Source organism: Cryptotermes secundus, unplaced genomic scaffold (assembly GCF_002891405.2).
Source record: "Cryptotermes secundus unplaced genomic scaffold, Csec_1.0 scaffold300, whole genome shotgun sequence".
Taxonomy (NCBI): Eukaryota; Metazoa; Arthropoda; class Insecta; order Blattodea; family Kalotermitidae; genus Cryptotermes; species Cryptotermes secundus.
Window position 1 is genome coordinate 237,879 of NW_019731220.1, and position 27,522 is coordinate 265,400.

The window sequence follows — 27,522 nt, forward strand, 5'->3', positions numbered from 1 at the left end:
TGAAGAAAGCAGTCTTCTGGGATTTGGCACCGTGTATATGTGGTGTTAACCGACGTTTCGGAGGAGCGTATCGCCTCCATCTTCAGGGTAGAAGAAAAAATATAAGAACTCTGCAAGTGAAGAGATCGTGAGAACCGATAAAAGCTTACTATCTTATATTCTTATATTTGTTCTTCTACCCTGAAGATGGAGGCGATACATTCCTACGAAACGTCGGTTAACACCACATATACACGGTGCCAAATCCCAGAAGACTGCTTTCTTCAATAATAATCCTGTTAAAGATCAAAGTTATGATCAACAAGCGAGAACAGTAAAATAAGTATATTTGCAATTGTGCCATTATGTGGCGAGCATGGATAATAATGTTGCTAAGCGGTGACTCTATAAAGAACAGCCGTTGCTGCGTAACGCCCGCAACCTGCACGCAACAGAAGAACTGTGTCTTTATGTGGTCCGCGCCGAGGTGTTATAACCGGGAGATTTGGAGCTCAACTGAGTTGAATTGTGTACGGGAGTCTGGGAAGAGAAGACTTCAGTGAGTGAAGCTGAAGAATTGTTAGAAATCGTTGCCAGGGAACGGCTAGTGAAGACAGCAGGCTGGAAAGAGTTCACCTAGTGCTGTGGTGATTTATGGATTGTGGAGATTAGCGGTGGGGCTGTAATTACCTGTAGCTCCGAGTCACGTGTATAAGTGGTCTGTAAATTCGTTCACCAATCCAAATACTATTTATAGTCACACATATTACATGACACCTTGTGTCAGGAGTTGGATTGGACTGAAGACGACAGTAGGTAGTCGTATCGTCAGCCTACAAACGTGGAACATGACGGAATAGATGATAGAACACTTGCTGGGTGGGAGAAGGTGGTCCCTCGCCACAAGGAGATGATGGTAGAAGTGAGGGCCTGGTGAAAAGAGATGAAAGGCCGACCGAGAAGCGGCGGAGGCCTATCCAGTAAGGCCGAAGTCCTGGATAGAGAAATGGCATCAGCTTGTTTCTGAGAGCCGACTAAAGGGGAAATAAAATCGACATAAATTACCAAATTCGTGATAGCAGATTTAGATTTGGAGAAGCCATGCTGATAAAGGTAAAATTGTCTCTATATTTAACTAATTAAGCACTATGCAATGAAGACGTATGGGGGAGTGGATGTATAGATCCACTTTTCTTGACCTCGGCTTGGAGGTGAGTGGTCAGCTTCACGCCCCAGCCGCTTTACTCCCGGGAAAGAGCCCCCGGTACCCATTGTATAGGAGGTTGGGTGGACCCCAGAGGCGGTCTGGACGATTGGAGAAAATTCTTGACCCTACCGGGACTCGAACTCCGACCCATTGGTCGTCCAGCCCATAGCCAGTAGCTATACCGACTACGCTCTCCCGCGATAGAAAGAGAACTGTTGGTAAGGGCATTCGGATTTTTTTAAGCAGCTGTAAATTAATTTGTTTTTCCTAGTATAATAACTTAAGGAACTAGAATACCAAACAAACAAAACAAACTACGTCGCCTGTAGTCCGTAAGCGAACTATACAGACGTTTCTATGGTCTAGTGGTCAGAGTTCCTGGCTACAGATCCAGAGGTCCTTGATTTTCTGAGAAGTAGTGGGTTTGTAACGAGGTCCACTCAGCCTCATGAGGATAACTGAGGAGCTATTTCAAGGAAACAAAGGCTCCGGTCTAGAAAACCGAGATTAACGGCCGTGGGGATCTGTTGCGCTGACCATGCTTCTTCCTAACTCTTTTTTTCCTTGGCACTACAGCCCCAGTGGGCCTAGGCCTACCTCCATGAACTTCTCCGTTCACTTCGGTTTTTCTAGAACTTACACATACGGTAGGCCTCCTTGGGCGAGTGATCAGCTCGTCGCAAGGCCTCTACCTGTTGACAAACACAGAAAAACGCACACAAACATCCATTCCCTGAGTGGGATTCGAACCCATGATCCCGGCTTCCGAGCGAGCGGAGACAGTGCATGCCTTAGACCGCTCGGCTACCGTGACCGACTTCTTCCTAACTACCGTTACAAAATTGTCTTCAGAAGAGTTTTCCCCCCCTCACAATGGATGACTCAGGTAGAAAATCCGTAGCCATAGCAGTAACCGCGGTGGCACCAGGGTTACCACCTACTGCACACACAACATCCCTATATGATTTTCCGTAGCGTTATTTGCTGTGTCAGGCGAGGGAACCTCACATCATATTGATGGCGCATGAGGTTTCATTGTCAATTCTTAGCTGTTGCACCTCGCTGCTAAGCTTAGTCACCATTATAAGTCCCTTGTACTGCAGCCACTTCTGGCCTATTGTACCAGCCCCAGATGATAGGTGAGGGTGATTGTGGAGCAATTGGTGGAATGAAGATTGACAGTACTAGGAGAAAACCTGCCCCAGCGCCACTTTGTCCAGCATAAATCCCACTTGACCAGACCCGGGATCGAACCCGGGCCGCCGCGGTGGGAAACCAGCGACTAACCGCTTGAGCTATGGCGCGGCCAGACGCGATTATAACTAAAGGTTATAAGATCTCCATGGTACATATGCCATTTACGCATATCGCTTCCCTCTAAGAGACTCGATATTCCCGATACGCGGAACGGGACACTCAGTCTCCGTGGATATACTCTTTGCAATGTAATGCTCATTTGCGGTATCCCCCGTAAGTTTCTTGCAGCCACTATAATGTGACATGTAGACCCATTGTTAGGGAACACCTCGGTAAACAAGCCAGCAACAAATACTCATCTAACAACAGAGTAGAACCATTCTAGGCAACGCCCGCACTACACGCACGCAACGATAGAACCGGTATTGCAGGAGGTGTTTTCTGTGTGGTTCGCATATATCCATTGCTAGGCATCGGATGTGCTTTTTGTGCTATGGTCCGACCCGAGGCTCTATAGCGAGATTACAACAACTGAGAGTTCGATTTGAGGTTTTCACGGTGGTATTCTGGGATGTGGCGCCGTTAACTGAGAAGACAGCTTTCTTCAACTGAGAGTTCAGTCATAGTTCAGTTCAGTTCATTTGGAAGTCGGAATACTTCCGGTGCAGTGTCCAGTCGGAAGATGACAGTGTGTGATTTGTGAACTGTTATAACCAGTTCTATATTGGTCCAATATATTTGATTATCATATCCAAAACCCGTCTTATTAGTCATGCAGACCCCCAATGCGTGACATTTTGGTGTCAGAAGCCTCGGGTCGGACCACAGCACAGAAAACACATCCGATGCCTAGCAATGGATATATGCCAACCACATAGAAAACACCTCTTGTAACACCGGTTCTATTGTTGCGTGCGTGTAGTGCGGGCGTTGCCTAGAAATGAGTCTATTCTATTGTTGGTTGCGTATTTTTTGCGGGCTACTTTACCGAGTTGTTCCCTAGCAACGGGTCTACATGTCACAATACTTACAAGCAGAGTTGCCCGTGGATACCCACGCCTTGGCTTCCGAAACACCGGCCAGTACTCTGTAGACAACTACAAAAAATGGAAGCGCGAATTGCACTCGCCACAACGAACAAACTGTACACACAGAGATGCAACTGGCCAGCCAAGCGAAGCAGGAGCCTGTGAACAACACGTCCGCACGCCTCGAGCGCTAGTAGTAGTAGTAGTAGCAGTAGCAGTAGTAGTGGTGGTAGTAGTAGTAGTAGTAGTAGTAGTAATTTATTTACGTGCTGGGCTCAGCAGCCATGGGCCAATTATAGAGTCAACGCGAATACAAAAAAAAGCAGTAGCAATAATAAAACATAAGCAGAGAACATAGAAAGAGCTATCAGTTAATGTTGTTCAAATTTAAACCTGAGTTACTAAAACGATCTGTAGATTACAAACTGCTTTAGCAGCAGAAACGCGTCTGGCTGAAGGGCAGTGGCTGGAGCAGCTGAACGTAGGGAAGTTACGTATCTTCCGGGCAGGAACACGAATGCAGACTGTTTCGAGAACAGAGGGGAAACATTCGGTGCCATTAAAGGCACTTATTAAGAACAAGACATCAGAATGACGACACCCGGTATGCACTGTTAGCAGATTTAATTTTTTCATTGAATGATCATACTGATATTCCACATCTTGGAAACTACAAAAATTATTTAATTAAATTTTTATTTATTACAGTTATGTACACATATTATCCCTAAAAGACGTCTGTAGCGGAGTTCAAAATCAAGTTACGTGTTACTTTTGGAACAAAGGTATATTTACACACTTTTAACATCCAAATTGTGTTTAAACAAAACTTATATTAAGGTCCGTATAGGCAAACATTTGTCTGATAAATTTCCTGTCCAGAATGGTCTAAAACAAGGAGATGCTTTATCGCCACTGCTTTTCAACTTTGCTTTAGAATATGCCATTAGGACGGTCCAGGGAAACCAGGTGGGACCGAAACTAAACGGGACACATCAGCTGTTGGTCTAAGACGATGATGTGAATCTACTGGGTGATAATGTAGATACCATAAAGAAAAACACACAAACTTTAATTGACGCAAGTAAAGAGGTTGGTCTTGTAGTAAACACAGAGAAAACTATGTATATGTTGCTGTCTAGTCACCAAAATGAAGGGCAAAATCGAGACATGAAGAAAACAGATGTTTTGAAAATGTGGCACAGTTCAGATATTTGGGGACGACGATAACAAATCAAAACCCGATTCAGGAGGAAATTAAGAGGAGATTGAACTCGGGTAATGCTTACTACCATTCAGTCCAGAACCTTTTGTCTTCTCGTCTGCTGTCCAAAAACATAAAAATTAGAACACACAAAACTATAATTTTTCCTGTGGTTCTGTATGAGTGTGAAACTTGGTCTCTGACATTATGGAAGGAACATAGACTGGGGGTGTTTGAGAACAGGGTGTTGAGGAGAATATTTGGACTGAAGAGAGATGAAGTGACAGGAGGTTGGAGTAAACTACATAATGAGGAGCTTCATAACTTGTACTCTTCTCCAAGTATAATTAGAATGCTCAAGTCAAGGTGAGGTGGGCAAGGCATGTAGCACGAATGGAGGAGACGAGGACTCCATATAGGACATTGGTGGGAGAGCCAGAAGGAAAGAGACCACTGGGAAGACCGAGGCGTAGGTGGATGGACAATATTAAAATGGATCTTAGAGAGATAGGATGGGATGGTATGGATTGGATTGATATGGCTCAGGATAGGGTCCAGTGGAGGGCTCTTGTGAACACGGTTATGAACCTTCGGGTTCCATAAAATGCTGGGAAATTCTTTAGTAGCTGCAGAATAGACGTCTCTTCAAGAAGGGCTCAGCTCCATGAGTAAGTCGGTATAACGACTATGCAACAGGCTGAATGACCGAGGAATATGGTTCGAATCCTGACAGAGAGAATAGATTTTTCTCTGGGACACACCCAGCCTCTTAATACAATCGATACCGAGGGCTGTTTCCTCGGGGATAAAGCGGCAGGAGCGTCAAGCTAAGAGCTCACATCTACGGCTGAGGTTAAGAATAATGAAGCTACACCCCCAATACGTCCCATGGCATGGTGCTAGATTAATTAAACGTAGGAATTACTTTACCTTTTCCACACGTAATTCTACATCTCTCTGTATGCTAACATTTATTAGGCTTTATTTCTCCTTTCCCCTTTCCATCCATTCGTTTACTCACTCATCCACATTTGCCGGTGGATGATGCCAATGCATTAGTACCAATAGCCACCACGGCACTTCCCACATTTTGCCACGTACGTCACTAGATGGCACACAACGCGACAGACAATACAGCCAGTGTCGGTAAAATACTCTGCATCACAGGGATTAGAAGCGAAAAGCGCCATTATGTTGCCCTATCTACTCGACAAGCGATTTACGTTGATTTTTGCTGGTTTTAGCCAACTACTCTTGATACACTCAACTTCTTTTACCTATATCAACTTTATTCTTAACTTCTGTAACTACAAACAAACTCCGTGGGTTTTGTCTGCAAGCGAATTATACCGACAGAGCGACCTCCGCCTATCAACGAAGATAATGCCAACTTTAGCGGATAGTGGATGTCGCGTGGTCAGCGCAACGAATTCCCATGGCCATTAATTTCAGTTTTCTAGACCGGAGCCGCTACTTTCTCATTCAAGTAGCTCCTCAATTATCCTCACGAGGTTAAGTGGACCCCGTTCCACACCCACTACTTCTCAGAAAATCTGGTAGCGCCGGGAATCGAACCCGGGACCTCTGGTTCTGTAGCCAGGAACTCTCATCACTAGATCATAGAGGCGATAAATTTCTGTAACTACTACTATGGTAAAGTTCTATCTTAGGCGTCTTACTTCTCGTTTATAAGAACTTCATGTTCTTTACTCATAGTTCCCCCCTTCTGGAGCCCAGTTAGAATACCTCCACCGAGGCCCTTCAAGTCATAAAAGGAGACAAAAACCAAACCCAGTGCCTGGGGGTATAACTGTACCACCTTGTCACTGGGGGACATAAATACAGAGACCTGGACCTCCCGGTGGTGGGTTGGAGGCAAGACTGACGGCCTTGCTGTTACGAAATTCAAACTGTGAATCTGACCACTGGATTTTCCAATTGACCTGATCCTTCCAGCCGCACTGTGGCCTTGGGGTCGACTCAGCCTCTAACATAAATGAGTACCAAGAATCATCCTGGGGGTAAGGGCGGCCGGCACGTAAGGCTGACAACCTCACCACAATCTGCGAGCCGATTGTCTAGAAAATTTGGGAGCCTTGAAGTCTCAAAACCGTATGGGCCTCCACGGTCTGTTAAGGTGGGAATACAGCCGCGCGCGGCATTACAAGTGATGCGCGGAGTGATTTGGTGCACCTCGAACAAGGGACGCGCACGCAAAGAACCATCTGAATGGGGCGCGCAAGCCGCGAGCACCTCAGTTCCATTCTGTCTTCGCCGTCCACACGACCGCCAAGCGTAACTTGTTTTGTTTTTTATAATAATCATTTTTTCCGGGATTCCACAGTACATGGAATGATTTCTACGCCTCTATAAGCCCCAAAATATCTTCTTCTGACCACTCCATGTTTGAGGCGTGCGCGCTTCACGAGACAAATGGCAACCGAACCCGACCACACTGCGGCAACGAATCCCTTTGTGTTCGTCAGAAAAATCGACAGGAACCGGATCGCTCCGCGGCATTTTAGGCGTGCGCTGCGCGTGTTCAAAGTCACGTACACACGAGCGAATAAGTCGCGAATCCAGTTCGATCTATGTTGCATTACAGCAGCGGCGCGCTCGTGTATTCCCAGCTTTACAGGAATAGCTTTATATTTTTTTATATAATATTACAGTAACAATCTGTATTCAGACATCAATGTATGCAAAATAATTCGTTCATAGTGCCGTCTGCGCCCTATGATGATGGCCAGTAGAGCCAAGACTTTTACTTACTTTAAATATATAGCCAGTCCAAGGCACATTGGTTATACTCTGTTCAGATCATGTCACGCGGAATACTGCAACGTTAACCGTCAGTACGGAAAAACACGCATTAGTCAGTCCCCTTTTTAAAACTGCATAACTCCATGAAGCAGAGTGCTACTTGAGAAGCTAACGTTTGCTCACCTATTCAATACCCAAAATTTTATGGAACCGAATTTTCATTACCGTGTTCACAAGATCACACCACTGCTCCCTATCCCGAGCCAGACGAATCCAGTCCACACTTCCCTTTTCTGTTTCCTTAAGACCTAGTTTAATAATACCGCATTTACGCATGTATAGGCCGCACATTTTTTTGCCAAAAATTCAAGAGGAAAACTGGGGTGCGGCTTGTATTCGAAATCACACTTCATTTAAAAAAAAATTATATTCATAATTAGTAATACAGAGTGTAATACTCCTGAAATAATATTCCAAGAAAATTATTTTTTCTATAAGTTGTGTCTGAAAATTGTGCTGCGGCCTATACACGCACGCGGCCTATACATGCGTAAATACGGTATTCTCCATTTATGCTTGCGTCTACCTAGTGCACTTACCTTCAGGTTTTCATACAAAACACTGCATGTACTTCTTTCACATGTATGCCAAATGCCCTACTCGTCACATCTTCCTTGGTTTAACGATTCTAATAATATTTGGCATGAGGTGCCAGTAATAAAAAATATATAAATATTTTCTGCGTCCAAACGATGCACCTCAAAACCTATGTTATCCAATCCACGCCTGTTTACGGCTCCCAAATTTGTTAATGCTGTCATATGTGGCTGACTGTTAAGTAAATCTGGCTGTCTGTGCTATGCATATAAATGTATGTAAGTAACTTACCGGCGTAATTTTCAGCAACACCAGCCCGTCACTTCCAGGCACTATTCGTGACACCACACGGATAGAATGGCTGAGTCCTTCCCAGTCATCAGATCGCACACGCGCACATAGCGGTCACGTGGTGTACGCTCAGGTAGTCCCAACCTCGCATTGTTGTTGAGCTGACAAGTTTATATCTCCGAAAGGGTTCTAACGGTGGTGTATAACACTCAGAATTACTGGGTTTTTGGATTTCGTCCATCGTCTGGTATTCTAGAAACCGCAACGTTTCGAAAATTGGATGTGTTTCCGTCCTCAGGTGAGGGGAGGGGGAACACAACTAGTCAGTTGGGTCCCTTAAAGCTAGCCTCACTCGCTGGAGAACCCCTGTTGAGCTTAGGTCTTTCTAAGGGACCCAACTGATTAGGTGTCTTCCCCCTCCTTTCACCTGAGGACTAAAACAGATGCAGTTTCTAGAATACCGGACGAACGACAAGTCCAAAAACCCAGTAATTCCGAAGTTTATGTCTGTCTCTTCTGTTCTTTTATGGACATATACCAGCGATAGAAGGGAACGAAATGAAATTAATTAAATAGGTGTTCTGACACCGGTGGTTATCATCTGGGATGTGACACCGTGACTTGTATTTATTATACTTGGAACTTTAGAAAATCTGAAGAAAGCAGTCTTCTGGGATTTGGCACCGTGTATATGTGGTGTTAACCGACGTTTCGGAGGAACGTATCGCCCCCATCTTCAGGGTAGAAGGAAACATATAAGAAATCCGCAAGCGAAGAGACCGTGAGAACTCACGCAGACTGCTTTACCGGTTCTCACGGTATCTTCGCTTGCGGATTTCTTATATGTTTCCTTCTACCCTGAAGATGGAGGCGATTTTTTCCTCCGAAACGTCGGTTAACACCACATATACACGGTGCCAAATCCCAGAAGACTGCTTTCTTCATAGTCACCGCCGTGAAAGCCTCAAATCTTACATTTGTTCTTATGTTTACTGATTAAGTGACATTTCAAATCAAACAGTGGCCCCTTCCAAGGACATCGGATGTCTTCATCTCCATATATAGGAACAGTCTTCCTTATGCTCTTCGATTTTGTCCCAGGTTAGTATTTCCAAACATCCGAATCTCCTTTGACGATATGGGCAATATGGTGGTCTCGCGATGTTTACAGTGCGTGTTATGTTGTCTGTGGAAAAGGCCGTTGCACATTGGACAGTTTCTGAGCTGTGGTAAGCAGCAAAAGCATATAAAGTAAAAAAGTGAAGCTATCCCTGTAACAGGCCGTGGAGGCCCACAGGGTTTTGAGACGTCGAGGCTCCCACATTTTCTAGACAATCGGCTCAAAGATGGCGGTAAGGTTGTCAGCCTTACGCGCCGGCCGCGCTTTACGCCCCAGGAAAATTATTTAATTAATTCCTGGTACTCATTTCTGTTAGAGGCTGAGTCGACCGCAAGGCCATACTGCGGCTGGAAGGATTAGGTAAATTGAAAAAAGAAATCCAATGATCTTATCGAGACTTGAACCCGCGACCTTCCGGCTTGTAGCATAGTGCCTCACCCAACTATGCTACCGCGTGCCCCCGCATTCTCACACAGTCAGATGGGTGGCAGAATATCTTGCTTCCATAAAGAACATTCAAGTTCTGTCAACATCCCGTATCCCAGGTCATTCGTCGGCGTATCTGTTCGGCCTTCAAGCAGCATCTCCTTCTCTTCCCTGAAAGCAACCCGCAATGTAAGTGTTTTGGGGTGGGGTGAGACTGAGTCCACTTGGTACGTCGGCCACTAATTGGCCTATTATACCAGCCCCGCATGATAGATGACGAGTGTGGAGCAGTAGGTGGAATGAGAATTGGCAGGGGAAACCGAAGTAGTCGGAGAAAACCTGCTCCAGAGCCACTTTGTCCACCACAAATCCCACATGACCTCACCTGGCATCGAACCCTGGCCGCCACGGTGGGAAGCCAGCGACTAACCGCCTTAACTAATTATGCACTACGCGATGAAGACGTATAGGGGAATGAATGTACAGATCGACGTATTCTTTACCTCGACTTTAGTTTGGCGTAGGTGGTCAGCTTCACGGCCCGACCGCTTTACCCAGGGGGAATGAACCCCCTGTTACCCATTGGATAGGTGGCTGGGTGGGCCCCAGAACCGATCTGGACGACGTGGAGGAGAGAAAAATCTTGCCCTACCGGGACTCGAACTCCGACCACTTGGCCGTCTAGACCGTAGCAAGTCGCTATACCGACTGCGCTATATATCATGTTCTTGTTAACAGTTACAATTGATTCTTACATATAATATTAAATGATTAAAAATTAATACAATTTTTAAAAAAATATGATACATGCAAAAGTCTTAAATGATTTTCCTGGGGAGTGAAGCGTGGCCGGCGCGTAGGGCTGACAACCTTACCGCCACCTTTGAGCCGATTGTCAAGGTAATGTGGGACCCTTAACGTCTCACAACCCTATGGGCCTTCATGGCCTGTTACAGGGATAGCTTTACTTAACATTTTATCACGCAAAAGTCTTAAGTCACTAAATGTTGACCATTTTGAGTATAATTATTGATTAAATTTTTGAGTGTTTATTGCTTTGTGCTTTAGGATTCACTACTAAAAGTTCTGTGTAAAATGCTCTCGCGTTATCTTGTCCTTTATGATGTAGATGTTGGGTCGAATGTAAGTAAATACTGTTTGAATAGCAAGTGTGTAATATCAATTGAAACTCAGAGAAACTGGTCAAGGAACATGCATCGGATATAAGATTCTCTCAACGTGTAAGAAGCGTCTTGAGATAGATAAATGTTGTCAAGGGTCCCTGGGAGTCCGGAACCAAAAATCACTGTGCTGACGAAAGCCAGCAGCAATTTACCCTACCTAGTATGAAGAGTATAGTCTTCTGGGCTGTAAGGCTTCGTAATTCGGAGAGGGCCCGCTCTTACGCCGGAACACATCGCTTCCATCTTCAGGATCGAAAAGTAAACAAAGCAGGAAACCAGCGAAAGCAAGCGGTACACTCAGCTTTCTGATTACTTGCTTGGTTTACTATTCGAGCCTGAAGATGGATGCGATTATTTCTTCCTAACCGTTGGGCTGTCTCTGAACTATATAGCGTTACAACACATGCTTTTTTGTTTTAATGTTAGTGGGGTGGGACTGAGTCCCTGCGGCCACTTCTGGCCCACTGTACCAGACCCAGATGATACGTGATTGTGGAGCAATTGGAATGAAAATTGGCAGGGGAAACCGAAGTACACGGAGAAAACCTGCCCCAGCGCCACTTTGTCCACCACAAATCCCACTTGACCAGACCTGGGATCGAACCCGGGCCGCCGCGGTGGGAAGCCAGCGACTCACCGCTTGAGCTATGGCGCGGCCTACAACACATCCTTACTCTTCGAAGTACGCGTTGTGTGACTAAAAATAGTCACGTGATAGTGTGACTAGAGAAGGGGATTGGATTGGTAAGCGGATTTACTGAACTCATACAGAACGTAACTACAAATAACTATAGCGCTTTCGTTAATTCGTACAGTCTGCAGTTCACTACAGCACGTACTATGTCTTCTCAGTCTGCTGTCCTTTCATCAGTCGTTGTCTGGTAACGGCTTCCAACAGCGGGCGTTCCCCTTTCTCTGGGGTTCCGAACCATCCTCGTGCCTCAGCTGTCACCTTCTAACAGCAACAGCTCACAAGGACTTTCAGTCCTCTCACTCACTCACCAAGCAACTCGCTCCACTCCGCTGTACTGCGAACTCGGGTTTCCCTTCAATACGCACAAATCTTCCGCCTTTTGCTAACTGAACTCGGTCGGTCAAGTGATATAGCCTCGGAGTTGACTTCCAACAGTATTTCCATTGTAGAAAGCGAGCCACTACCTACCAACTGTTCCGTACTGTTGCCTATCAGTGGCCGTGGTCTCGTTTGTTTTGCGGTCGCTGCCTAGCAACGGGTTTACATGTCAAAATATATAGTTTTACCTACATTTTGAGTCTCCAATAAAGAACTTGCGCCGGTCACGGTAGCCGAGCGGTCTGAGGCATGTACTGTCTTCGTTCGCTTGGAAACCGGGATCGTGGGTTCGAATCCCACTCAGAGCATGGATGTTTAGTTTGTGTGTGTGCGTTTTTCTGTGTTTGTGTACAGGTAGAGGCCATGCGACGAGCTGATCACCCGCCCAAGGGGTCCTACCGAATGTGTAAGATCTAGAAAAACCGAAGTGAACGGAGAAGTTCATGGATGTAGGCCTAGGCCCACTGGGGCTGTAGTGCCAAGGGAAAAAATAAAGAACTTGCAGATAATTATTAGTTTTAATTATCTGTTTTATCAAAGAGGAAATCGTGGGAGAAAACTGTTTTTAAAATGAATATATTTTAGTTCTCCTTGTTTTAACCTTTAAGTTACGAATGTTAGATTTATCTAACGCAGTACACGTGCATCCTTTGATCTTCGGGTTGAAACCACAACAAACCCACGCAAGGTAAAGTCAGTGGTTCATTCCCTAGCTCTGAACAATGAAATCGTTTATCATGGTACTGATTTCGATATTATTTACGTTTAGATATGACTGTTTATGACCGGGTCAGCCAAATGGGGCACAGCTTTGTTTTGAGAACTGAGGAGTAAATATTAATCTGAGCATGCGGTTAGTGCTACTTGAGCTTGCAAGGAAGTGGGTCGTTTTCAAGGATTTGTTTTCAGTAGCGAATTATCAGTCAGAAAGTCAGTGTTGGAGTATCAATTATTTATTTGTAGAACATTTTTATTTTGTGTTTCTGTAGAGGTATAAAGCCATTGAAGACAGCAGTGCACATACGGCATAAATCTGACAGGATGGTAAATAGTTATGGAATTGCCCGGAGGACATGGAAATCGACTCTAAGAAATTGTCTTCTATTTATTGCACAAGTCATGTGGTGAAAAATGCCACATAAAGAATTCTGCGAAATCCTAGTGCGAGATTTGATTGTACAGTCGCATGAGGCGAATATCACGGTCAGTGGCGTTTCTCGGGGGAGGCAAAGTTCATCTGAGGCCCAAATGAGTCTACTAAAGGTGAAACATTCGCAACACTGGCCACCCAAAAGGAAGCAAAGATGTTGTGTGTGTTCACTAAATAAGAAAACCAGGAGGACCCTCTTCTATTGTAATAAGTGTGATGTTGATGTGTGTCGAAGACTGCTTCGACAAGTGGCGCATGCGCGTCAGAGTGTGAGCACTGAATGGAGTTATCTTAAACTGTGGAGTGACGCAGTTCATATTCGCGTACGGTGTGAACAAAGGATTACTGTATATAATGTGATTATTTTTTTTTTTACAAAATCAACATGTCTGATGTTTCTAGGAAAAACTACTGGTATGTCCTTCGGAATTTCACAATATATAATAATAATAATAATAATAATAATAATAAAGTTATTTTGCATTTCATGACAAAATAATCACAGTATATTTTCATTTGTAAAAATTGCTCGTTTGTGTATATGTAGAAAATTGTATTGTTTTTCAGGCTGTTTTTAGTTTATACTTCTGTATTGCATAAATCGGAAAATATGTAGTTTTTTCTGAAAGTCTGCAACTTTAAAGACTTAGGGCCAATTAAATTCCGGCCACAGTAGGCTCTCAACAATTTAAAAGTCCGTACTTTAAAGGTTGAGCAAAAGGGAGTGAAATGCATGCTTTTAAGAAATAAAACATTCAAACTTTAATACCATACATATAATTCTATGTATTTTCAAAAATATAATTATAATTAGAGCTCCCATGTTCTTCTTCGTGTTTATTCGTAAGGGCCCGAAAACAAGGCGACCCATCTTTTCTAAAAATCAGCATCAGGGAAAAAAAAAATCGCCTTATATTCGGGTTAATACGATATATCTCCACGTTGAAACTGTGACAGATATGATTAACAGATTTTTACTTACATTTTTGCTTCAGTCTGTTGATGCCAACGCGGCAGAATGAGTATTTGTGATTTGGACAGATTTCACTTGAAGGGGGAATAGTACCCACTCCGTTACATTAACCAAATACAGGCCGTCTTCGCCACTTTTATTTCAGATAAGTTTCAGTGACTTGGCATGGGAACGTTGCTAAGAATATGTTGAATATGTCCGGTACCAATAACGTAAATTTACGTTTCAAAATACTACATATAGTCCATGGCAGCCTACTAGTGCAAATATACATATATATATCAGTACTAGCTTGTTAACAGATGATGGAAGGTGTACTTGTGAAATTAAATCCAGGATTGCCATGGCAAAAGCTGCATTTAGCAAGAAGAAGAATCTTTTTACCAGCAAATTGGACTTAAATTTGAGGAAGAAACTAGTGAAATGCTACATTTGGAGCATAGCTCTGTATGGGGCTGAAACATGGACACTTAGGGCAGTAGATCAGAAACATCTGGAAAGTTTCGAAATGTGGTGTTGGAGAAGAATGGAGAAGATCAGTTGGACCGATTATGTGAGAAATGAAGAAGTGTTAATTAGAGTCAGTGAGCAGAGGAATATCCTACATGAAATAAGAAAATGGAAGGCTAATTGGATTGGTCATGTTTTACGCAGAAACTGCCTTCTAAAAGAAGCTATCGAAGGAAAGATAGATGGGCGGATAGAAGTGACAAGAAGACGAGGAAGAAGACGTAAGAAGATGCTGGATGACCTTGGGGACAGAAGAGGATACTGTCATTTGAAGGAGAAAGCTCTAGATCGCATTAAGTGGAGGAATTGTTTTGAAAGAGACTGTGGACCTGTCGTCTTGACAGATTACTGATGATGATGATATCAGTACTACATAGAATTAACATGTCTGTTGGCTGATTTTAGTGTCAGCACGGTACTCAACACACAGCAGCTGTAGATTTGACGCTATTCGTTTTAACCAGTTCCTTAACAAATGCGTTGTTCCAATATTAACATAATTAACTTCACAAACAAACAAAACTTCGTAATTTTAGTCCGCAAGCGAACTATACCGACCGAGCGACCGCCGCTTGTCTGCGAAGTTAGTGCCAACTTTTGCGGATAAAGGGTGTCGCGTGGTCAGCGCAACGAATCCCCACGGCCGTTAATTTCGGTTTTCTAGACCGGAGCCGCTGTTTCCTTGATATAGCTCCTCAATTATCCTCACGAGGCTGAGTGGACCCCGTTCCAGACCCACTACTCAGAATATCTGGTAGCGCCTGGAATCGAACCCGGACCTCAGGATCTGTAGCCAGGAGCTCTGACCACTAGACCACAGAGGCATGTCTTCAGAGCCTTCAGGATACCCAGTACATGTCCGTTGTACACGTACTTGTTGGTATGTAACGTACAGATGAATACATGAACATCTGTTCTGTTAGAATATTAATTGAAACAAAGCGAAGCCGTTAAAAGCTGAAATACCACTAAAACAGGGAATTCCCAGTATGTGCGTTACTGGGTGAGATATCGATGTACTCTCATGGTGGGATACCTAGGCAACACAGAAATCAATTTACGTGCGTGACAGTAAGTTATATACCACAGGTCTTTCCAAATAATGCACACTACGTCATACATAAATTTATTTCAGCAGACAGGGAAAAATGCATTTAGGTGTGATGATTACGCGTCTCGAACGCCCTACATCTCTCTCTCTCTCACACACACACACACACACACAGTAGCGGCAGTAGTGGTTTATGAATGACAACCTCAAAACCAACTCGATTTAAAAGTTTTATTGTGTCCTGGGGAGAATATAATAGCAGACTGGAGGAAAATTACATACCAAGGAGCTTCATGATGCTTCCTTTTCGCCATATATTATTAGGGTAATCAAGTACAGGATAACATGGGCGGGGCATGTAGCACGGACGGGGATATAAGAAATGCATACAATATTTAATAGGAAATCTGAAGGGGACAGAACCCTTCTGAGATCCCTTCGCTGGAATTATATTAAATTGAGTCTTAAGATGGAATAGAAAATGCGGATGTGGTTTGGATTTGTCTGTCTCAGAATGTGGACTCGTTTTTGGATCTTACGGACATGGTAATGAAACCTGTCATAACCATGACAGTCGAGAAAATTATTCACCAACTGAGTGACTATCAGCTTATCAAAAAGAATTGTGCTCCATACAGGTACTTAGGTATTATATCCCTAAATTCTTATTCTTAGGCATATTTCTTTTATTAGTTATATTTACTAACAAAACATGTTTAAATTCACTGTGATTTCCAATGTGCTTACTTGCTTCTTTATGTCTAGAAACAGACCCTTGTAATTCACAAATCCTGCCCTGAAAATATATATGAAACTATGTATACCAGAGACGAAATATACTAAAATTTCTTATGAATGGTAGAGGAAATACATAATTAAATCTTGCTTACAACAGAACTATATGGAACCGTTATAATAATAATAATAATACAAAGATCAGAATATACTAAAATGCCCTTACTGGTATAAAATGCAGTTAAATCTTGCGTACAAGTAAAAAAAAAGTAAAAGTAAAGTAAAGCTATCCCTGTAAGAGGCCGTGAAGGCCCATTGGGTTGTGAGATGTTGAGGGTCCCACATTATCTAGACAATCAGCTCAAAGATGGCGGTAAGGTTGTCAGCCTTAAGCGCCGGCCGCGCTTTACTCCCCAGGAAAATTATTTAATTAATTCCTGGTCCTCATTTCTGTTAGAGGCTGAGTCGACCCCAGGGCCATAGTGCGGCTGGAAGGATGAGCATCATATGACACATCTGTGAGAGTATGTATACTAAACACAAAATATCCTAAAATCCCTTGTCATGGTTATAGAAAATACAAATTATATCTTACCCACAACAGGAGTATAAGAAATAGCTGTAATACTACTGCACCAAGGACAAAATATATTAAAATGCCAAGTGACTGATATACGAAATACATAAATATATCTTACTCACAAGACCATCATATGAAACATCAGTGAGACAACATATATCAAGGTCACAATATACTAAATTGCCCTGTGACTAGTATGAACTGCAGTTACCTCTTTCCCATAAGAAAATTAAATGAAACAGCAATAACTACATATACCAAGGATACAGTACATAAGACTGCTACGAACTGCACAGCTACACCTTGCCCACAGAGCAATATATGTTCCTACATATACCAATGACAAAATATGTTAAAATGTCTTATGAATGGTACACAGATATGTTTCCCATAATAGCAGTACTTAAACATTCATATTACTTAACAAACACCTGAACAATCAACATTCTTCCTCATCCCCAAGGCTCAACATGTATCATATACTCATATATCAGTAAATGAGAAGTTTGATGCGTGATGGCCATGTGAAGCTGTTAGTTGCCCTACTTATACATTAGAAATTTCACTTTTGTTCAACTTTGACAGGAACCAATAAACATATAAAACCAGTAATCAAAATAAAATTAAAAAAAAACAATCTCGTAAATGTGCCTATCAATCGTCAGTATCTTCAATTTTTGATATCTTGACAGAATATCTGAGTAAGGGAAACAAGCAATAGCTGTCTTCCTGCTTGTCGCCATCAGTACAATATGGTTTCAGTAAATCACATGGGAGGTGTACACAGTTGCCTCTTTCACGTATTTCATGTAAATCATCAGTATCACTTGATACCACGTGACTTACTGAAATCTTCTCAGCTCCTTCTTTATGAGAAACAGAAAATTTGTAGTTATATTTACTTGCTTCACTCTTTGGTCCAACATACTGCACAATGCAATAGAAGTTATTGTCTGTGAACGAGGCAGAGTATATAAACATTTCCCCCAGAGTGGCTATAATTCTTTCTGGGAATAGTGTTCTGTACCCATACGTGGATATGGACAAATGAAGTTTGACTCCATCCTCGACCTCTTCTGTTTTATCTGCGTGAGAATCGGCGAGATGTCTTTTCAAATCCTTCGTATCACCGGTCCAGGCACACTTACGAAAAACAGCGGACCATGGACACTGTCTATTGCTGTAAAAGCATTCTGACTGGTGATCAATTATATCATCAATAGTGAACGTTTCATAACATCCCCATTTCTTGTTCACACAAGGATATTTGACTCGTCTTGCAACTTTCTCCAAGACAATGTTACGGATCATCTCAACAGGCTCTCTACAAGTTGGGCATTCTTCGCCCAGCTGCTCTGCACACTTGCTGCAGACAGTATGCCCATTCGTGCAGACCACAAGTATAGGTGGCTTCATGTAGTCGAGGCATACTGGGCATTCAAGTTCACCGATAATATCTTGGATTGTATCCTGTTCCTGTGACTCCATCCTGCTGAGTTCCTGAAATTTGAACAAGATTATATCTGTGTAAGATTTGAGGCTTTCACGGCGGTGACTATGAAGAAAGCAGTCTTCTGGGATTTGGCACCGTGTATATGTGGTGTTAACCGACGTTTCGGAGGAACGTATCGCCTCCATCTTCAGGGTAGAAGAAAAANAGGCGATACGTTCCTCCGAAACGTCGGTTAACACCACATATACACGGTGCCAAATCCCAGAAGACTGCTTTCTTCAAGATTATATCTACTAGCTTTACTGATTGGACCCGACTTTATAGGCTCTTACCCGAGAACGGAGACAAGAGCCCAGTTTCCGAAATATTGTTTTTTTAAATAAAAAAAGGAGATGGATGATGTCCAAAAAGTAAATAATTATAGGAAGTTCTGGGAGAAACTAACTACCTGCATTCCTTTGATACAAGGACCGCACATGAAACCAAAAAATTTGGGGACACACAGACAGCAAGGTGATCTCATCAGCCTAAACAAGTAGCGGGGACACACGGACAGACAGACAGCAAAGTGATCTTATAAGCCTCTTTATTTTTCCAAAATACGAAAAGTAGGCTAGAACAGTTACTCATCTGATTTCCTTTATAAGACATAGCTTTGAAAGCGACGTGTCCAACAATTTTTCTACTGTTGAGTGTATTCATTTCCGCAGTAACTTTTTTTACCGAGGCGTTGCCGAGCAACGATAAGAGGGTATACTACGTATATACAGACTGAGTGGCGGGACTTATGAAGTACGCCGCTAATATGGGCTCTGGTGGCATTATATACATACAAAGTTTCATAAAGATTGGCTCAGGCATTCAAAAGTTGATATGATCGAATATGCCTATTATTATTTTTTCAATATATTGAAAGTAGCCTAGATCCATGTTAGATGGGTCCCTTGTCACCACGGCATGGGACGTCCTCAGGTTGCGGATGGAGGAAACGGCCTCCAGATATGGAGGGAAGCTGCGAATATATTGAATAAGCAGTCGCGGACAGTCGACATGGGATGATCCTCCAGCTTGGGGGTTAGGCGTGGTGCTAACAACTCCTCACCGTAAAAAAATACGCTTGTTACGAAAATTTGCAAGAAGTCTCGGACCTGGTCGGATCCTCTGGGCAAACGACCTAAGCTAAAGAAAATGGACATAAGATTCGGTACCTGGAACGTCAGAAGTATGTATAGGGCAGGTTCGCTCAGGGCAGTGGCGGAAGAAATCTTAAAATATAAGTTAGATGTAGCGGGAGTATAGGAGGTCAGATGGGACAGAGGTGGCATTGCACCAGCAGGCTAATATACATTTTTCTATGGAAAGGAGAATGAAAATCATGAATTAGGTACAGGTTTTTTCGTACATAAGAGAATCGTATCAGCAGTTAAGATCGTAGATTTCGTTAGTGATAGGATATCATATATAATACTAAAATGTCGCTGGTGTGATATCATTGTTATGAATGTTCACGTCCCAACACAAGATAAGATTGATGACATAGAGGATAGATTCTATGAAGAACTAGCACATGTATTTGATAAATTCCCGAAGAACCATATGAAAATTTTGTTAGGAGATTTCAATGCCAAAGTAGGGAGGGAAGACATTTTCAAACCAACAATTGGGAATGAGAATTTGCATGGAATTAGTAATGATAATGGAGTTAGAGTAGTAAAATTTGCCACATAAAAAAATCTTACTGCAAAAAGTACAATGTTCCCACATCGAAACACCCATAAATTTACTTGGACATCTCCTGATGGGAAGACACACAATGAAAACTAGGAGGTTCCCTATATTTTGAATTTCCAATTATGTTGCTTTGCTATGTGATTCTGGCAGATGCTGACCTGACGCTAAGGTTGACAGGTGCTTGATGCATTACGATCAGGGTATGAGGCTCCGGACGTCCCACTTGAAAGTTATCGCTGTTCCGATCTGTCAGCTCTCAAATTCTCAAAGACTTTCCGACTTTGCTGAAACTGCCAGAATTCCAGGAAAGTACCAGATGTTACTTCCTGTCCACATAGCAAAACTTGAACTATGTCCCTTCTGAGTATAAGAGTTGGCTATCTGCCGGATCTCTTTGTATTTACTTGATATTATCTTAATATAGCTTTAATTAATACAAATAGTCCACCAATTAGAATGAACGGTTACAATGTCCGATCATTCAGGGCAGCAGATTGTGACACTGACCACTACCTGGTGGTTGCAAAGGTTAGGGAAAGACTGGCAGTGAGCAAACATTTGAGGTTGAAAGTGCTATTGCAAAATTGAAAAGGTATAAATCGTCAGGTAGTGATCAAATTCCGGCAGAACTTGTTCAAGCAGGAGGCGAAATATTACATTCTAAGATCCATAAGCTAATTATTTCTATTTGGCATAAGAAAAATTACCAGATCAGTGGAAGGAGTCTATTATTGTACCAGTTCACAAGAAGGGTGATAAAACTGACTGTAGTAATTATCGAGGGATATCACTGCTATCAACTTCATACAAAATTTTATCCAATATTCTTCTCTCAAAGTTAAGTCGATACATAGATGAAATTATTGGGGATCATCGGTGGGGGTTTCGACGTAACAGATTAACTATAGATCAGATCTTTTGCATTCGTCAGATATTGGAGAAAAATGGGAGTACAATGGACAGTACATCAGCTATTCATAGACTTCAAGAAAGCCTATGATTCAGTTAGGAGGGAAGTACTGTACAATATTCTGATAGAGTTTGGGATACCCATGAAATTGGTTAGGCAGATTAAAATTAAAATTAAAAGTCTCAATCACGAGACTAGCTCTTTCTAAGGGGCCCAACTGAGTAGGTTTATCCTTCCCTATCCACCTGAAGACGGAGACAGATCCAGTCTCCGAAACGTCGTGGTTTTTTTGTCTTTTATATACCAGACGATGGGTGAAGTCCAAAATAAGCGAAAAGAAGTACAGTATACACCATCGTCAGAATCCTTTCAAGTCTAACCAAATCAAAACCTGATTAAGGAGGAAATTAAGAGGAGACTGAACTCGGGTAATGCTTGCTACCATTCAGTCCAGAACCTTTTGTCTTCTCATCTACTGTCCATAAACATAAAAATTAGAATATACAAAATTATAATTTTGTCTGTGGTTCTGTATGGGTGTGAAACTTGGTCTCTTTCATTAAGGGAGGAACACAGACTCAGGGTGTTGAGAATGTCTGGACTGAAGAGAGATGAAGTGACAGGAGGTTGGAGAAAACTGCATAACTCCGTAACTTGTACTCTTCTCCAATTATAATTATGAGGTGGGCAGGGCATGTAGCACGAATGGAGAAGACGATGAATGCATATAGGATATTAGTGGGAAAGCCAGAAGGAAAGAGACCACTGGGAAGACGTAGGCGTAGGTGAGTGAACAATATTGAAATGGATCTTAGAGAAAGAGAATGGGATGGTATGGATTGGATTGATCTTGCTCGGGATACGGACCAGTGGAAGGCTCTTATGAACACGGTAATGAATCTTCGGGTTCCATAAAATGATGGGAAATTCTTGAGTAGCTGCAGAATTGGCGGCTCCTCAAGAAGGGCTCAGCTCCGTGAGTGAGTGAGCCTAAAAAGGTGAGATTTTCTGTACTAGTTACAACAAAGAATATACTAAATTGTGTAACAAGTAACAGACTTCTCATCATACTCATTTTATATCCTGATATCGAATCTCCAGACAGTCATACTATCTGGGATACTGTGCAGACTTTCATTCGTTGCAACACTTCAGACACATATTAATGATCAACAACTCAGAATATCTTCCCAGCCCCATGAGGTTCGAAGCAAATTGTGTAAGATACTCTTATAAAGCGGCAGTTGTTTGGGACACTGTTCATCCTGCAGGTATTGAAACAGAAACGTAACCCAGTCTTCGGGGAAGAAATAATGAATAACCAACTTCATAGAATTAGGCCCTTCTTGAGAAGCTGCCCGTTGTGCACTACTCAAGAACTTCCCCGCATTTTATGGAAGCTGAAATTTCATTACCGTGTTCACAAGAGCCCTCCATTGGTCCCTATCCTGAGCCACATCACTCCAGTCCATATCAGCTCATCCTATGACTCTAAGAACAATTTTAATATTATCCACCCACCTACGTCTTGGTCTTCCTATTGGTGTCTTTCCTTCTGGCTTTCCGACAATATCCTATAACTATTCCGCTTCGCCATTATTCGTGCTACATGCTAAGCCCAGCTCATCGTCCTTGACTTGATCATTCTAATTGTACCTCTCTCTAAATCAAACACTGGCTGTGTACATTGTACATCAACATATCAAAGTGTAAAAAGTAAGTAAAGTAAAGCTATCCCTGTACCAGGCCGTGAAGGCCCATAGGGTTGTGAGACGTTGAGGGTCCCACATTATCTAGACAATCGGCTCAAAGATGGCGGTAAGGTTGTCAGCCTTACGCGCCGGCTGCGCTTTGCTCCCCAGGAAAATTATTTAATTAATTCCTGGTACTCATTTCTGTTAGAGGCTGAGTCGACCCCAGGGCCATAGTGCGGCTGGAAGGGTGTATGGGGTTAAAATATAACGTTTCGTTAACTTGGTACTAAATAGTATACTTTTGTTTATATACTTCTGTTTACAAAACATAGGGGCTCGCGATTGCGTAGTTGGTTGAGGCACTATGCTACAAGCCAGAAAGTCGCGGATCCGATTCCCGATATCACTGGATTTTAATAGACCCAATCCTTTCAGCCGCACTATGGCCCTGGGGGCGAACTCAGCCTCTAACAAAAATGAGTAGCAGGAATCTTCCTGGAGGTAAAGGAAGGACGGCGCGTAAGGCTGACCTCACTACCATCTGTGAGCCGATTGTCTAGAAAAGGTGGAAGTCTCGACGTCTCACAACCCTGTGAGCCTCCACGGCCTCTTACAGGGATAGCTTTACCCTTTTTAACACATTATTTCCAGCAGGTAGAGTTTTCTGTATAGGACAACACCTGCCATTAAAAGTCCCGTTTGCAATTACACGTACTTAGCGGATATTTTCCATGTAACGTTCAATGTCTACAACTTTTGCAAAGAAACTACTTTGTTGGCTGATAAGAAGCCAACACATTAAAGGATGTGTGTGTTTCTAATGAACTTGACGCGTTCACGGCTCCGCGCTTCACCGCGACCGGCGCAAGGACGACTGCGGAGAGCACGCGAATTTTGCCAATGACTCAGCATGCCGGTAACATTTAGAATGAAGGGAAGCTCTTACCTTTGTTCGCAGATCACAGGGGGTGTTGAAACGCTGTCCTACACGTAAATATCTTTGGAAATTGTTTCGTTAGAAAAACACAGGACCAACAATCCTTCTTGCACTTACAGCACACCAGACACCAACTTTCACTGGATGGCTTCAGCAGTTGTGTTGCCGTTCTTGCACTAGACTTTCACACTTCAATCTCTTGAGCTAGACGTTTCAGTGATTTTCTAGGTGGATGTTCAGGTCTGGCCCCTATGTCATCTAAGTTCTCAGTAAACACTAGGTGATTATGTCCCCCCCCCTGGCTATTAAGAGTCCCGTTGTTGTAAGTTTATTCACCAAAGTATGAACTATTTGTCTGCTGGGAACTCTTTCATTGCGGAATTTACGTCGACACTTTCCAGCAGATCCGTATTTCACTTAGGCGTCATACAGAAATACACGTTGCTCTAAAGTACCGCGAAGCAAGTCGGGGCCCACTGCTGACTAACAAACGTCTGTAACCGTACTTCCCTCGTCAAAATTATATAAGGGTATGAAGTACTTATACATTGTTTAATACCGTGAGAGACGCTCCATCGGCGAGGTACCATCCCCGGACCGTCTAAGTGTAATTCCGCTATTGTCCTCCTTAGGCTAAGGGTGCCGCTATTGTCCCTAACGCCGCCTGTTTACTCCCAGTATATCATAAACCCATTAACTGACCGTGTACGAGACGAGCCAGGAGGGGTCTTGGATTCCTTGAAGACCTACAGAGGTTTATGGGCATCTCGAAAAATACGAATGTAGGCCAGATGTTGGGCTCGACCCTTGGTTTTCCCCTTTTATTTTCTTGTTTTCCGTGGCCAACTGGTGGACTTGTAAAGAAGAGGGGGGGAGTCGGTTATAGTCAGCGGAGGAGGAGAGTAGTTGGAATGTAGATAGGGAGGAGAGACGTGTTTAAGAGTAGTGGTAGCTAGTCGGCGGACGGAGCGGCTAGCTAGGAGAATAATGTACAGATTCATCATTAATGAAATTTTAAATTAAAACTGCCATCCACGGCGTGTTCTGGAGATCCCGGATTTATTTACCCCGAAGTGTGTTCCACTCCCATCTCCAAAGCACCCGTATCTCTGAGAGAAAGAACTCTAGCTCGAGCGACAGTCGTGGCAACTGTACGTCGGCGGACGGTTGCACGTCTCATGGCATTGATAACTGCTGCCTACTGCTGACAAAATATAAACAAACTCCCACTCATGAACATTTGCCATATTCCAAACGCTATCTGCCATCAAGGATGCTGAGTCATCGGCAAAACTCTCATGCGTCCCGCTGTACACGGCGCAGCAGTCACCGCGAAGCGCGGAGCCGTGAACTCGTCAATTCGATTCAAATCCTCCCTATACATATATTATATATGTGTGTGTGTGTGTGTATGTGCGTGGTTGGTTCCTCGCGGTGTACATAAGACAATATTTGTAAATAAAAATGGGGTCTGAAGATGACACGCACGTCGCCCGAGACAGCAAAGTCCACCTGCTGGAAATGGTGTCGTGTCAAGAGATACGTAATAAACACTATCTACAGTGATTTACACGACTGGGTGCAACAAATTTGAGTTCTTACTATATATCCTAGTCGGTATAGCGAAAGTCTACGTGCTGGACGGCCGGTATTCGATTCCTGGCAGGAGAAAAGTTTTTGTTCTCTCCACTGCGTCCAGACCGGCTCTGAGGCCTACCCAGACCACAATCCATTGGGTACCGGGGGTGATTTACTCGGGGATAAAGCGGCCTAGATGTTGAAGCTGACCACTTACCTCCGACTAGTGCCGAAGTCACTACGCCTTCCTGGTGTCGTCCTTAATTAATTAAGCACTGCAACAACTTTAGCATTTACTATATTTCCTACACTATGGATACTTCAGAAAGTATGACTTGTAAGTCTGAAATAGTCAAGAATAGTCAGGAATGATTACGTTCCTACCTGCAGGACTACACATGCAGATCACACAATGCTCTGTCCTGTTGCAGCAAGTCTTCGCGTCACTAAGCGACAGAACCTACCCCTCCTTCGTCCCCCGCTCTAATATCGTCGCTTGCGTCTGACATCTCGGTACGGACCACATACAAGGCACAATTCCGCTGTTGTTGCGTTCGTATCTGTCGCTGCGAGAAAGTGTTTACTGTTTACTGTTTACACGCTACAGTATATTTCCTATCTTGTCTGTGTTTAATCCATTTGGATTCAGTATAAGCCCACATGAATAATTCCATGGAGCTGAGCCCTTCTTGAGAAGCCGCCAGTCGCTCAGCTACTCAAGAATTTTCCTAATATTTTATAGAACCCGAAGGTTCATTACCGTGTACACAAGAGCCAGGTGAAACCAGTTCATGCCTCCCCATCCTCTTCCTCTAAGATACATTTGTAGTTATATTTTTAAACAAAATAACCACTACACTGGCAGTTGCTCAGCTACTCAGGAAGTTCCTTTTCTTGTACAGAGCCAGATCCCAACAATTTCCCTCCCGTTAAAGTATCTTAAACTAGGCCACGGCCATTTTTTTCCACATCCTTTCCAATTCACTCACCAACAAAAGATGACGCTATCCCTGTAACATGCCGTCGAGACTCCTGCGTTTTCTAGACAATCGGCTCACAGATGGCGGTGAGGTTATGAGCCTTATGCACCGAACGGCCGCCTTTACCCCAGGAAGATTCCTAGTACTCATTTCTGTTAGAAGCTGAGTCGACCCCAGGGCCACAGTGCGACCGGGAGGATTAGGCCAATTGAAAAATCCAATGATCCCATCGGGAATCGAACCCGCGACCTTCCGGCTTGTAGCCTAGTGTCTCAATCAACTACGCTACCGCGTACCCCAATGATATAAGTAGTGCCGATGAAAATAAACAGAAACTATCATTATAAGTCCTGTATTTAAAAACCATTAAAAAAAATGACAATTTATAGAAGATTGAGAAGATGTACTTGTTTTTGAACATAATAATGCAGGTTTGAAGAAACTGTCTTTAAGTTTTATCTGAACAGACAAGTGACTCATCTGCCTTTCTAAATGACACGTGTCTTTTCATGTACTGAACTGTAAAAACAGCAGTTTATTATTTAGACCCGGATTATCCGACATCCTGACTAGCTGTAACCGGATTAGGGAGGGTTTACTGTATTTAGAGCGTCGTTAAATAACCTGCTGAAAATAAAGAAAGCTTACCCTCAAAAAATGTAGCACTACTTTCGGAGATAAAACCCTCGATTCCGTCGATTTCAAGGAAACACTGTGACGAAGATAACGGTTATCTTATCAGTGTCTTGATGCAGTGAGGTATCTTTTTTTTTCCTTGGCACTACAGCCACAGTGGGCCTAGGCCTACCTCCATGAACTACGTTCACTTCGGTTTTTCTAGATCTTACACATACGGTAGACTTCTTGGGCGAGTGATCAGCTCGTCGCAAGGCCTCTCTACCTGTAGACAAACACAGAAAAACGCACACAAACATCCATGCCCTGAGTGGGATTCGAACCCACGATCTAGGCTTCCGAGCGAGCGAAGACAGTGCATGCCTTAGACCGCTCGGCTACCGTGACCAGCAGTGTATAAGAATAATATATAAGAATTCAGTCCGTACCTCACAGGAAACAGATCCGAACCCACGATCCCGGCTTCCGAGCGAGCGAAGACAGTGCATGCCTCAGACCGCTCGGCTACCGTGAGCGGCGGAGGTATCATAACCTGA